Below are 12317 nucleotides of genomic sequence, written 5' to 3'. Positions count from 1 at the left end.
AGAAAGTCTACACCAAGAAGATTGACGTCAACCTTAACAGCAAGTCTACACCAAGAAGTTAGACGTCAACTTTAACTGCAAGTCTACACCAACAGTAGACGATTTATGTTGAGCACATAATTTCACCATCTTTAAACCCTGTCCCTTCCCCCTTCCAAATCGTCCTTAGTGTGCAACATTTCCAGCCAGTTGCTTTTTTCAAAGTTTGTCATGCTTTAATGCAATAATCTTACTTTTGTAATAGCAAATGACTATCTTGTCTTTTTAAAAAATTAGACCTCTTTTAATTGTTTTCTCTGATGTACTGTAAAATGGTGAGTCTAGGTTTCTTCAATCTCTTTACAGCAAGTCTACATGAAAACAGTGATGTCAACTTAAAGTCTACATGAAGAAGATAGATGTCAAATTGCAATGCAAAATATGACATTTAATTTAGGTTACATTCAGTCTTAATTCCACCATTTTTAAGTCCTCATCCCATCCCTCCTATTTCTAAATCGTACACATTTTGTTTACGTCATCAATTTCAGATGAAGACGAATGATGTCAACTAAACAGAAAGTCTACATGAAGAATTTTGACATCAACCTCAACAGCAAGTCTACACCAAGACGATTGATGTCAACCCTAACAGCAAGTTTACATGACGATGATGTTAACCTGCACAGCAATTTTGGAAATTACAATACAAAAGATAGGAAACTTTCGTTACATTCAGAACTTTCAGAATATTTTAGCCCTGTCCCCTCCATTTATTTCCAAATCCTCCTTAGTGTACAACATTTCCATGAAGCTGCTTTTTCCAGAGTTTGTGCTTTAGCGAAGCATTCTTAATTTTGCAACAGCACTGACTAATTTTTCTTATTGTTTTCTTATTCTCTGATGTTCAAAAGATGAGTCACAGGTTTCTTCAGTCTCCTTGCAGCAAGTCTATGTACATCAACGCAATTGACGTCAACCTTAACAGCAAGTCTACATCAAGATGATTGACGTCAACCTGCACAGCAATTTTGCAAATTACAATGCAAAAGATAGGACACTTGTACGTGTTACATTCAGCACTTACTTTCAGAATTTTTAAGCCCTGTCCCCTCACCTTTATTTCAAAATCGTCCTTATTGTGCATCGTTTCAATGCAGCTGCTTTTTCCAGAGTTTGTGCTTTAGCGAAGCATTCTTAATTTTGCAACAGCACTAACTATTTTTTCTTATTGTTTTCTTTTTCTCTGATGTTCAAAAGATGAGTCACAGGTTTCTTCAGTCTCCTTGCGGCAAGTCTATGTATATCAACGCAATTGACATCAACCGTAACAGCAAGTCTACATCAAGAAGTTAGACGTCAACCTTAACAGCCAGTCTACACCAAGAAGATTGACGTCAACCTTAACAGCCAGTCTACACCAAGAAGATTGACGTCAACCTTAACAGCAAGTCTACACCAAGACGATTGACGTCAACCTTAACAGCCAGTCTACACCAAGAAGATTGACGTCAACCTTAACAGCAAGTCTACACCAAGACAATTGACGTCAAACTTTGGTTATGTTCAGCACTTAATTTCACCTTTTTTAAACCCTGTCCCTTCCCCCTTCCAAATCGTCCTTGTAATGTGCAACATTTCCATCCAGTTGCTTTTTTCAAAGTTTGTTATGCTTTAGCTCAACATTCTTGCTTTTGCAAAAGCACTGACTCTCTTGTCTTTTTTAAAAACTTGACCTCTTTTAATTGCTTTCTCTGATGTACTGTTCAATTCTTCAATCTCTTTACTGCAAGTCTACCTGAAGTAATGTCAACTTGAAGTCTATATTCAGTACTTAATTCCACCATTTTTAAATCCTCATCCCATCCCTCCTATTTCAAAATCGTACAAAATGTTTTACATCACACATAACATCAATTCCACATGAAGACGAATGATGTCACACTAAACAGAAAGTCTACATGAAGAATATTTACGTTAACCTTAACAGCAAGGCTACATCAAGATGGTTGACATCAACCTTAACAGCAAGTTTACACTGAGATGATTCATGACGTCAACCTTAACAGCAAGTCTACACCAAGACAATTGATGTCAACCTCAACAGCAAGTCTACAACAAGAATATTGATGTCAACTTTAACACCAAGTCTACACCAAGATGATAGATGTCAACCTTAACAGCAAATCTACACCAAGACAATAGATGTCAACCTCAAAAGCAAGTCTACATCAAAAACATTGACGTCAACTTTAACACCAAGTCTATACCAAGATGATAGATGTCAACCTTAACAGCAAATCTACACCAAGATGATAGATGTCAACCTTAATAGCAAGTCTACACCAAGACGAATTGTGATTAATTAAATTAATTGTATCAACATATGCATAACTATTTAACTTGTCAATTACTCTTTTCAGATCTTGCTCCTATGAAGGCATATTGATGGAAGGTGTCAATCTTAACGGCAAGTCTACATGAAGACGATTGACGTCAACCTTAACAGCAAGTCTACACCAAGAAGATTGATATCAACATTTAACAGCAAGTCTACACCAAGAAGTTAGACGTCAACCTTAACAGCAAGTCTACACCAAGAAGATTGACATCAACCTTAACAGCAAGTCTTCACCAAGACAATTGACATCAACCTTAACAGCAAGTCTACATTAAGAAGATTGACATCAACCTTAACAGCAAGTCTACACCAAGAAGATTGACATCAACCTTAACAGCAAGTCTTCACCAAGACGATTGAGGTCAACCTTAACAGCAAGTCTACACCAAGAAGTTAGACGTCAACTTTAACAGCAAGTCTACACCAACCGTAGACGATTTATGTTGAGCACATAATTTCACCATCTTTAAACCCTGTCCCTTCCCCCTTCCAAATCGTCCTTAGTGTGCAACATTTCCAGCCAGTTGCTTTTTTCAAAGTTTGTCATGCTTTAGTGTAACAATCTTACTTTTGTAATAGCAAATGACTATCTTGTCTTTTAAAAAAATTAGACCTCTTTTAATTGTTTTCTCTGATGTACTGTAAAATGGTGGGTCTAGGTTTCTTCAATCTCTTTACAGCAAGTCTACATGAAAACAGTGATGTCAACTTAAAGTCTACATGAAGAAGATAGATGTCAAATTGCAATGCAAAATATGACATTTAATTTAGGTTACATTCAGTCTTAATTCCACCATTTTTAAGTCCTCATCCCATCCCACCTATTTCTAAATCTTACAAATTTTGTTTACGTCACACATAACATCAATTTCAGATGAAGACGAATGATGTCAACTAAACAGAAAGTCTACATGAAGAATATTGACATCAACCTTAACAGCAAGTCTACACCAAGACGATTGATGTCAACCCTAACAGCAAGTTTACATGACGACGATGTTAACCTGCACAGCAATTTTGGAAATTACAATACAAAAGATAGGAAACTTTCGTTACATTCAGAACTTTCAGAATATTTTAGCCCTGTCCCCTCCATTTATTTTCAAATCCTCCTTAGTGTACAACATTTCCATGAAGCTGCTTTTTCCAGAGTTTGTGCTTTAGCGAAGCATTCTTAATTTTGCAACAGCACTGACTAATTTTTCTTATTGTTTTCTTATTCTCTGATGTTCAAAAGATGAGTCACAGGTTTCTTCAGTCTCCTTGCAGCAAGTCTATGTACATCAACGCAATTGACGTCAACCTTAACAGCAAGTCTACATCAAGATGATTGACGTCAACCTGCACAGCAATTTTGCAAATTACAATGCAAAAGATAGGACACTTGTGTTACATTCAGCACTTAATTTCAGAATTTTTAAGCCCTGTCCCCTCACCTTTATTTCAAAATCGTCCTTATTGTGCATCGTTTCCATGAAGCTGCTTTTTCCAGAGTTTGTGCTTTAGCGAAGCATTCTTAATTTTGCAACAGCACTGACTATTTTGTCTTATTTTTTTCTTATTCTCTGATGTTCAAAAGATGAGTCACAGGTTTCTTCAGTCTCCTTGCAGCAAGTCTATGTATATCAATGCAATTGACGTCAACCTTAACAGCAAGTCTACATCAAGATGATTGACATCAACCTTAATAGAAAGTCTACACCAAGATGATTGATGTCAATCTTAACAGCAAGTCTACACCAAGACGATTGACGTCAACTTCAACAGCAAGTCTACACCAAGATGATTGATGTCAATCTTAACATCAAGTCTACACCAAGATGATTGATGTCAATCTTAACAGCAAGTCTACACCAAGAAGATAAACATCAATCTTAATTAACAGCAAGTCTACACCAAGAAGTTAGACGGCAACTTTAACAGCAATCTACACCAAGATGATTGATGTCAATCTTAACAGCAAGTCTACACCAAGACGATTGACGTCAATCTTAACGGCAAGTCTACATCAAGATGATTGACGTCAATCTTAACGGCAAGTCTACATCACCACGATGACGTCAACCTGCACAGCAATTTGGAAATTACAATACAAAAGATAGGACACTTGCATTACATTCAGCACTTAATTTCAGAATTTTTAAGCCCTGTTCCCTCCCCTTTATTTCAAAATCGTCCTTATTGTGCATCGTTTCCATGCAGCTGCTTTTTTCAGAGTTTGTGCTTTAGCGAAGCATTCTTAATTTTGCAACAGCACTGACTATTTTGTCTTATTTTTTTCTTATTCTCTGATGTTCAAAAGATGAGTCACAGGTTTCTTCAGTGTCCTTGCAGCAAGTCTATGTATATCAACGCAATTGAATCCTTAACAGCAAGTCTACATCAAGATGATTGACATCAACCTTAACAGAAAGTCTACACCAAGATGATTGATGTCAATCTTAACAGCAAGTCTACACCAAGACGATTGATGTCAACCTTAACAGCAAGTCTACACCAAGAAGTTAGACATCAACTTTAACAGCAAGTCTACACCAAGATGATTGATGTCAATCTTAACAGCAAGTCTACACCAAGAAGATAAACATCAATCTTAACAGCAAGTCTACATCAAGATGATTGACGTCAATCTTAACTGCAAGTCTACATCATGATGATTGACGTCAATCTTAACAGCAAGTCTACATCAAGATGATTGACGTCAATCTTAACTACAAGTCTACATCATGATGAATGATGTCAACCTTAACAGCAAGTCTACACCAAGAAGATAAACGTCAATCTTAACGGCAAGTCTACATCAAGATGATTGATGTCAACCTTAACAGCAAGTCTACATCAAGATGATTGATGTCAATCTTAACAGCAAGTCTACACCAAGAAGATAAACATCAATCTTAACAGCAAGTCTACATCAAGATGATTGACGTCAATCTTAACGGCAAGTCTACATCAACACGATGATGTCAACCTGCACAGCAATTTTGCAAATTACAATGCAAAAGATAGGACACTTGTGTTACATTCAGCACTTAATTTCAGAATTTTTAAGGCCTGTCCACTCCCCTTTATTTCAAAATCGTCCTTATTGTGTAACGTTTCCATGCAGCTGATTTTTTCAGAGTTTGTGCTTTAGCGAAGCATTCTTAATTTTGCAACAGCACTGACTATTTTGTCTTATTTTTTTCGTATTCTCTGATGTTCAAAAGATGAGTCACAGGTTTCTTCAGTCTCCTTGCAGCAAGTCTATGTATATCAACGCAATTGAATCCTTAACAGCAAGTCTACATCAAGATGATTGACATCAACCTTAACAGAAAGTCTACACCAAGATGATTGATGTCAATCTTAACAGCAAGTCTACACCAAGACGATTGATGTCAACCTTAACAGCAAGTCTACACCAAGAAGATAAACATCAATCTTAACAGCAAGTCTACATCAAGATGATTGACGTCAATCTTAACTGCAAGTCTACATCATGATGATTGATGTCAACCTTAACAGCAAGTCTACACCAAGAAGATAAACGTCAATCTTAACGGCAAGTCTACATCAAGGTGATTGATGTCAACCTTAACAGCAAGTCTACATCAAGATGATTGATGTCAATCTTAACAGCAAGTCTACACCAAGAAGATAAACATCAATCTTAACAGCAAGTCTACATCAAGATGACTGACGTCAATCTTAACGGCAAGTCTACATCATGATGATTGATGTCAACCTGCACAGCAATTTGGAAATTACAATGCAAAAGATAGGACACTTGCATTTCATTCAGCACTTAATTTCAGAATTTTTAAGCCCTGTCTCCTCCCCTTTATTTCAAAATCGTCCTTATTGTGTAACGTTTCCATGCAGCTGCTTTTTTCAGAGTTTGTGCTTTAGCGAAGCATTCTTAATTTTGCAACAGCACTGACTATTTTGTCTCTCTGATGTTCAAAAGATGAGTCACAGGTTTCTACAGTCTCCTTGCACAAAATAAAATGCAAATATATCTTTTGTCTATTTCTTAATTTAATTCACAAATTTACTGTTTGCTGCCTTCTTTGCCTACAAACTTTTTTTACTGTAAGTTTTAGCCCATGGAAGTCTGACCCAGCCGTTGGAAGCCTGACACAGCCGTTGGAAGTCTGACACAGCCATTGGAAGTCTGACAAAGCCATTGGAAGTCTGACAAAGCCATTGGAAGTCTGACACAGCCATGGGAAGTCTGACACAGCCATTGGAAGTCTGACACAGCCATTGGGAGTCTGACAAAGCCATTGGAAGTCTGACACAGCCATGGGAAGTCTTACCCAGCCATGGGAAGTCTGAAAAAGCCATTGGGTGTCTGACAAAGCCATTGGGAGTCTGACAAAGCCATTGGAAGTCTGACACAGCCATGGGATGTCTGACAAAGCCATTGGAAGTCTGACAAAGCCATTGGAAGTCTGACACAGCCATTGGAAGTCTGACGCAGCCATTGGAAGTCTGACCCAGCCATTGGAAGCCTGTCAACCTTAACAACAAGTATATATACACCAAGACGAAGGTTGACTTTGGTTCAGCACTTAATTTCACCATTTTTAAACCCTGTCCTTTCCCTCTTCCAAATGGTCCTTAGTGTGCAACATGTCCATCCAGTTGCTTTTTTCAAAGTTTGTTATGCTTTAGCACAACATTCTTGCTTTAGCAATAGCACTGACTCTCTTGTCTTTTTTAAAAACTTGACCTTTTTTAATTGCTTTCTCTGATGTACTGTTCAATTCTTCAATCTCTTTACAGCAAGTCTAGCTGAAGACAAGTGATGTCAACTCAGTTTTTAAGACCTCATCCCATCCCTCCTATTTCAAAATCATACAAAATGTTTTACATCACACATAACATCAATTCCATATGAAGACGAATGATGTCAACCTAAACAGAATGTCTACATGAAGAATATTTATGTCAAGCCTAACAGCAAGTCTACATCAAGGTGATTGACAACAACCTTAACAGCAAGTCTACACTGAAAAGATTCATGAAGTCAACCTTAACAGCAAGTCTACACCAAGACGATTTATGTCAACCTCTACAGCAAGTCTACAACAAGAATATTGATGTCAACTTTAACACCAAGTCTACACCAAGATGATAGATGTCAACCTTAACAGCAAGTCTACACCAAGACGAATTGTGATTAATTAAATTAATTGTATCAACATATGAATAACTATTTAACTTCTCAATTACTCTTTTCAGATCTTGCTCCTATGAAGGTATATTGATGGAAGGTGTCAATCTTAACGGCAAGTCTACATGAAGACGAATGATGTCAACCATAACAGCAAGTCTACACCAAGACGATTGACGTCAACCTTAACAGCAAGTCTACACCAAGACAATTGATGTCAACCTTAACAGCAAGTCTACACCAAGACAATTGACGTCAACCTTAACAGCAAGTCTACACCAAGACGATTGACGTCAACCTTAACAGCAAGTCTACACCAAGACAATTGATGTCAACCTTAACAGCAAGTCTACACCAAGATTGACGTCAACCTTGACAGCAAGTCTACACCAAGACGATTGACATCAAACTTAACAGCAAGTCTACACCAAGACGATTGACGTCAAACTCAACAGCAAGTCTACACCAAGAAGTTAGAGGTCAACCTTAACAGCAAGTCTACACCAAGACGATTGACGTCAACCTTAACAGCAAGTCTACACCAAGACGATTGACATCAACCTTAACAGCAAGTCTACACCAAGACAATTGATATCAACCTTAACAGCAAGTCTACACCAAGATTGACGTCAACCTTAACAGCAAGTCTACACCAAGACGATTGACGTCAAACTTAACAGCAAGTCTACATCAAGACGATTGACGTCAAACTCAACAGCAAGTCTACACCAAGAAGTTAGAGGTCAACCTTAACAGCAAGTCTACACCAAGAAGTTAGAGGTCAACCTTAACAGCAAGTCTACATCAAGATGATTGATGTCAATCTTAACAGCAAGTCTACACCAAGAAGATAAACATCAATCTTAACAGCAAGTCTACATCAACACGATGATGTCAACCTGCACAGCAATTTTGCAAATTACAATGCAAAAGATAGGACACTTGTGTTACATTCAGCACTTAATTTCAGAATTTTTAAGGCCTGTCCACTCCCCTTTATTTCAAAATCGTCCTTATTGTGTAACGTTTCCATGCAGCTGATTTTTTCAGAGTTTGTGCTTTAGCGAAGCATTCTTAATTTTGCAACAGCACTGACTATTTTGTCTTAATTTTTTCGTATTCTCTGATGTTCAAAAGATGAGTCACAGGTTTCTTCAGTCTCCTTGCAGCAAGTCTATGTATATCAACGCAATTGAATCCTTAACAGCAAGTCTACATCAAGATGATTGACATCAACCTTAACAGAAAGTCTACACCAAGATGATTGATGTCAATCTTAACAGCAAGTCTACACCAAGACGATTGATGTCAACCTTAACAGCAAGTCTACACCAAGAAGATAAACATCAATCTTAACAGCAAGTCTACATCAAGATGATTGACGTCAATCTTAACTGCAAGTCTACATCATGATGATTGATGTCAACCTTAACAGCAAGTCTACACCAAGAAGATAAACGTCAATCTTAACGGCAAGTCTACATCAAGGTGATTGATGTCAACCTTAACAGCAAGTCTACATCAAGATGATTGATGTCAATCTTAACAGCAAGTCTACACCAAGAAGATAAACATCAATCTTAACAGCAAGTCTACATCAAGATGACTGACGTCAATCTTAACGGCAAGTCTACATCATGATGATTGATGTCAACCTGCACAGCAATTTGGAAATTACAATGCAAAAGATAGGACACTTGCATTTCATTCAGCACTTAATTTCAGAATTTTTAAGCCCTGTCTCCTCCCCTTTATTTCAAAATCGTCCTTATTGTGTAACGTTTCCATGCAGCTGCTTTTTTCAGAGTTTGTGCTTTAGCGAAGCATTCTTAATTTTGCAACAGCACTGACTATTTTGTCTCTCTGATGTTCAAAAGATGAGTCACAGGTTTCTACAGTCTCCTTGCACAAAATAAAATGCAAATATATCTTTTGTCTATTTCTTAATTTAATTCACAAATTTACTGTTTGCTGCCTTCTTTGCCTACAAACTTTTTTTACTGTAAGTTTTAGCCCATGGAAGTCTGACCCAGCCGTTGGAAGCCTGACACAGCCGTTGGAAGTCTGACACAGCCATTGGAAGTCTGACAAAGCCATTGGAAGTCTGACAAAGCCATTGGAAGTCTGACACAGCCATGGGAAGTCTGACACAGCCATTGGAAGTCTGACACAGCCATTGGGAGTCTGACAAAGCCATTGGAAGTCTGACACAGCCATGGGAAGTCTTACCCAGCCATGGGAAGTCTGAAAAAGCCATTGGGTGTCTGACAAAGCCATTGGGAGTCTGACAAAGCCATTGGAAGTCTGACACAGCCATGGGATGTCTGACAAAGCCATTGGAAGTCTGACAAAGCCATTGGAAGTCTGACACAGCCATTGGAAGTCTGGCGCAGCCATTGGAAGTCTGACCCAGCCATTGGAAGCCTGTCAACCTTAACAACAAGTATATATACACCAAGACGAAGGTTGACTTTGGTTCAGCACTTAATTTCACCATTTTTAAACCCTGTCCTTTCCCTCTTCCAAATGGTCCTTAGTGTGCAACATGTCCATCCAGTTGCTTTTTTCAAAGTTTGTTATGCTTTAGCACAACATTCTTGCTTTAGCAATAGCACTGACTCTCTTGTCTTTTTTAAAAACTTGACCTTTTTTAATTGCTTTCTCTGATGTACTGTTCAATTCTTCAATCTCTTTACAGCAAGTCTAGCTGAAGACAAGTGATGTCAACTCAGTTTTTAAGACCTCATCCCATCCCTCCTATTTCAAAATCATACAAAATGTTTTACATCACACATAACATCAATTCCATATGAAGACGAATGATGTCAACCTAAACAGAATGTCTACATGAAGAATATTTATGTCAAGCCTAACAGCAAGTCTACATCAAGGTGATTGACAACAACCTTAACAGCAAGTCTACACTGAAAAGATTCATGAAGTCAACCTTAACAGCAAGTCTACACCAAGATGATTTATGTCAACCTCTACAGCAAGTCTACAACAAGAATATTGATGTCAACTTTAACACCAAGTCTACACCAAGATGATAGATGTCAACCTTAACAGCAAGTCTACACCAAGACGAATTGTGATTAATTAAATTAATTGTATCAACATATGAATAACTATTTAACTTCTCAATTACTCTTTTCAGATCTTGCTCCTATGAAGGTATATTGATGGAAGGTGTCAATCTTAACGGCAAGTCTACATGAAGACGAATGATGTCAACCATAACAGCAAGTCTACACCAAGACGATTGACGTCAACCTTAACAGCAAGTCTACACCAAGACAATTGATGTCAACCTTAACAGCAAGTCTACACCAAGACAATTGACGTCAACCTTAACAGCAAGTCTACACCAAGACGATTGACGTCAACCTTAACAGCAAGTCTACACCAAGACAATTGATGTCAACCTTAACAGCAAGTCTACACCAAGATTGACGTCAACCTTGACAGCAAGTCTACACCAAGACGATTGACATCAAACTTAACAGCAAGTCTACACCAAGACGATTGACGTCAAACTCAACAGCAAGTCTACACCAAGAAGTTAGAGGTCAACCTTAACAGCAAGTCTACACCAAGACGATTGACGTCACCTTAACAGCAAGTCTACACCAAGACGATTGACATCAACCTTAACAGCAAGTCTACACCAAGACAATTGATATCAACCTTAACAGCAAGTCTACACCAAGATTGACGTCAACCTTAACAGCAAGTCTACACCAAGACGATTGACGTCAAACTTAACAGCAAGTCTACATCAAGACGATTGACGTCAAACTCAACAGCAAGTCTACACCAAGAAGTTAGAGGTCAACCTTAACAGCAAGTCTACACCAAGAAGTTAGAGGTCAACCTTAACAGCAAGTCTACATCAAGATGATTGATGTCAATCTTAACAGCAAGTCTACACCAAGAAGATAAACATCAATCTTAACAGCAAGTCTACATCAACACGATGATGTCAACCTGCACAGCAATTTTGCAAATTACAATGCAAAAGATAGGACACTTGTGTTACATTCAGCACTTAATTTCAGAATTTTTAAGGCCTGTCCACTCCCCTTTATTTCAAAATCGTCCTTATTGTGTAACGTTTCCATGCAGCTGATTTTTTCAGAGTTTGTGCTTTAGCGAAGCATTCTTAATTTTGCAACAGCACTGACTATTTTGTCTTAATTTTTTCGTATTCTCTGATGTTCAAAAGATGAGTCACAGGTTTCTTCAGTCTCCTTGCAGCAAGTCTATGTATATCAACGCAATTGAATCCTTAACAGCAAGTCTACATCAAGATGATTGACATCAACCTTAACAGAAAGTCTACACCAAGATGATTGATGTCAATCTTAACAGCAAGTCTACACCAAGACGATTGATGTCAACCTTAACAGCAAGTCTACACCAAGAAGATAAACATCAATCTTAACAGCAAGTCTACATCAAGATGATTGACGTCAATCTTAACTGCAAGTCTACATCATGATGATTGATGTCAACCTTAACAGCAAGTCTACACCAAGAAGATAAACGTCAATCTTAACGGCAAGTCTACATCAAGGTGATTGATGTCAACCTTAACAGCAAGTCTACATCAAGATGATTGATGTCAATCTTAACAGCAAGTCTACACCAAGAAGATAAACATCAATCTTAACAGCAAGTCTACATCAAGATGACTGACGTCAATCTTAACGGCAAGTCTACATCATGATGATTGATGTCAACCTGCACAGCAATTTGGAAATTACAATGCAAAAG

This window comes from Antedon bifida, chromosome 11 (assembly GCF_963402885.1).
Source record: "Antedon bifida chromosome 11, ecAntBifi1.1, whole genome shotgun sequence".
Taxonomy (NCBI): Eukaryota; Metazoa; Echinodermata; class Crinoidea; order Comatulida; family Antedonidae; genus Antedon; species Antedon bifida.
Note: the sequence above shows the minus strand (reverse complement) of the source record.